Raw genomic sequence first — 2500 nt, 5'->3', positions numbered from 1 at the left:
TACCTGGATGGGAGACCGCCTGGGAGTACCAGGTGTTGTAGGCTTTTAATTTTTTCTCACAGTCCGGGGAGAGCTTTTTGCCATGTGTTTCTTGCTCATCATCAAAGCTTTAAACCCTTATTTGAACCTTCTCACCTTCTCTGTCCTGTCCCAGGGCTTATAATTATTTCTGTCTGATGACAAGCAGCAGCAGCAGCAGCAGCAGCAGCAGCAGCAACAGAATAAGAGAAGTAAAATAAAAAACTTTCACACCTGCGGCCATACCTCCCTGAAAGCGCCCGATCTCGTCTGATCTCGGAAGCTAAGCAGGTTTGGGCCTGGTTAGTACCTGGATGGGAGACCGCCTGGGAATACCAGGTGTTGTAGGCTTTTTCTTTTCTCACAGTCCGGGGAGAGCTTTTTGCCATGTGTTTCTTGCTCATCATCAAAGCTTTAAACCCTTATTTGAACCTTCTCACCTTCTCTGTCCTGTCCCAGGGCTTAAAATTATTTCTGTCTGATGACAAGCAGCAGCAGCAGCAGCAGCAGCAGCAGCAGCAGCAGCAGCAGCAGCAGCAGCAGCAACAGAATAAGAGAAGTAAAATAAAAAACTTTCACACCTGCAGCCATACCACCCTGAAAGCGCCCGATCTCGTCTGATCTCAGAAGCTAAGCAGGGTTGGGCCTGGTTAGTACCTGGATGGGAGACCGCCTGGGAATACCAGGTGTTGTAGGCTTTTAATTTTTTCTCACAGTCCGGGGAGAGCTTTTTGCCATGTGTTTCTTGCTCATCATCAAAGCTTTAAACCCTTATTTGAACCTTCTCACCTTCTCTGTCCTGTCCCAGGGCTTATAATTCTTTCTGTCTGACGACGACGACAAGCAGCAGCAGCAGCAGCAGCAGCAGCAGCAGCAGCAGCAGCAGCAGCAGCAGCAGCAACAGAATAAGAGAAGTAAAATAAAACACTTTCACACCTGTGGCCATACCACCCTGAAAGCGCCTGATCTCGTCTGATCTCGGAAGCTAAGCAGGGTTGGGCCTGGTTAGTACCTGGATGGGAGACCGCCTGGGAATACCAGGTGTAGGCTTTTAATTTTTTCTCACAGTCCGGGGAGAGCTTTTTGCCATGTGTTTCTTGCTCATCATCAAAGCTTTAAACCCTTATTTGGACCTTCTCACCTTCTCTGTCCTGTCCCAGGGCTTATAATTCTTTCTGTCTGACGACAAGCAGCAGCAGCAGCAGCAGCAGCAGCAGCAGCAGCAGCAGCAGCAGCAACAGAATAAGAGAAGTAAAATAAAAAACATTCGCACCTGCGGCCATACCACCCTGAAAGCGCCCGATCACGTCTGATCTCGGAAGCTAAGCAGGGTTGGGCCTGGTTAGTACCTGAATGGGAGACCGCCTGGGGATACCAGGTGTTGTAGGCTTTTAATTTTTTCTCACAGTCCGGGGAGAGCTTTTTGCCATGTGTTTCTTGCTCATCATCAAAGCTTTAAACCCTTATTTGAACCTTCTCACCTTCTCTGTCCTGTCCCAGGGCTTATAATTCTTTCTGTCTGACGACAAGCAGCAGCAGCAGCAGCAGCAGCAGCAGCAGCAACAGAATAAGAGAAGTAAAATAAAAACTTTCACACCTGCGGCCATACCACCCTGAAAGCGCCCGATCTCGTCTGATCTCGGAAGCTGAGCAGGGTTGGGCCTGGTTAGTACCTGGATGGGAGACCGCCTGGGAATACCAGGTGTTGCAGGCTTTTTCTTTTCTCACAGTCCGGGGAGAGCTTTTTGCCATGTGTTTCTTGCTCATCATCAAAGCTTTAAACCCTTATTTGAACCTTCTCACCTTCTCTGTCCTGTCCCAGGGCTTATAATTCTTTCTGTCTGACGACAAGCAGCAGCAGCAGCAGCAGCAGCAGCAGCAGCTAAGCAGGGTTGGGCCTGGTTAGTACCTGGATGGGAGACGGCCTGGGAATACCAGGTGTTGTAGGCTTTTAATTTTTTCTCACAGTCCGGGGAGAGCTTTTTGCCATGTGTTTCTTGCTCATCATCAAAGCTTTAAACCCTTATTTGAACCTTCTCACCTTCTCTGTCCTGTCCCAGGGCTTATAATTATTTCTGTCTGATGACAAGCAGCAGCAGCAGCAGCAGCAGCAGCAGCAGCAGCAGCAGCAGCAGCAGCAACAGAATAAGAGAAGTAAAATAAAACACTTTCACACTTGCGGCTGTACCACCCTGAAAGCGCCTGATCTTGTCTGATCTCGGAAGCTAAGCAGGGTTGGGCCTGGTTAGTACCTGGATGGGAGACCGCCTGGGAATACCAGGTGTTGTAGGCTTTTAATTTTTTCTCACAGTCCGAGGAGAGCTTTTTGCCATGTGTTTCTTGCTCATCATCAAAGCTTTAAACCCTTATTTGAACCTTCTCACCTTCTCTGTCCTGTCCCAGGGCTTATAATTCTTTCTGTCTGACGACAAGCAGCAGCAGCAGCAGCAGCAGCAGCAGCAGCAGCAGCAGCAGCAGCAGC

At 49.0% G+C, this 2500-nt stretch overlaps 7 non-coding genes across 7 annotated transcripts in view; all 7 read left to right on the top strand.

The window, feature by feature from the left end:
- LOC128465148 (5S ribosomal RNA) overlaps positions 1–44 on the top strand; it is a 119-nt gene extending 75 nt beyond the window's left edge. Inside the window, exon 1 of the ribosomal RNA XR_008344942.1 lies at positions 1–44. This exon is cut by the window's left edge and continues 75 nt beyond it. This is a non-coding gene — a ribosomal RNA (5S ribosomal RNA).
- A 206-nt stretch (positions 45–250) lies between these two features.
- On the top strand, positions 251–369 carry LOC128463880 (5S ribosomal RNA). The gene has a single exon (XR_008343750.1). It is a non-coding gene; the product is annotated as a 5S ribosomal RNA (ribosomal RNA).
- A 228-nt stretch (positions 370–597) lies between these two features.
- Positions 598–716, top strand: LOC128463620 (5S ribosomal RNA). Its single transcript, XR_008343505.1, has one exon. It is a non-coding gene; the product is annotated as a 5S ribosomal RNA (ribosomal RNA).
- A 236-nt stretch (positions 717–952) lies between these two features.
- Positions 953–1068, top strand: LOC128465504 (5S ribosomal RNA). Its single transcript, XR_008345279.1, has one exon. It is a non-coding gene; the product is annotated as a 5S ribosomal RNA (ribosomal RNA).
- A 221-nt stretch (positions 1069–1289) lies between these two features.
- On the top strand, positions 1290–1408 carry LOC128464442 (5S ribosomal RNA). The gene has a single exon (XR_008344276.1). It is a non-coding gene; the product is annotated as a 5S ribosomal RNA (ribosomal RNA).
- Positions 1409–1613: 205 nt separating this feature from the next.
- Positions 1614–1732, top strand: LOC128462578 (5S ribosomal RNA). Its single transcript, XR_008342520.1, has one exon. It is a non-coding gene; the product is annotated as a 5S ribosomal RNA (ribosomal RNA).
- A 460-nt stretch (positions 1733–2192) lies between these two features.
- Positions 2193–2311, top strand: LOC128465400 (5S ribosomal RNA). The gene has a single exon (XR_008345180.1). It is a non-coding gene; the product is annotated as a 5S ribosomal RNA (ribosomal RNA).
- Positions 2312–2500: the final 189 nt, after the last annotated feature.

This window comes from Spea bombifrons, chromosome 9 (genome assembly GCF_027358695.1).
Source record: "Spea bombifrons isolate aSpeBom1 chromosome 9, aSpeBom1.2.pri, whole genome shotgun sequence".
Lineage (NCBI taxonomy): Eukaryota > Metazoa > Chordata > Amphibia > Anura > Pelobatidae > Spea > Spea bombifrons.
The sequence above is the reverse complement of the archived record's forward strand: the minus strand, read 5'-3'. Positions and strand labels throughout refer to the sequence as shown.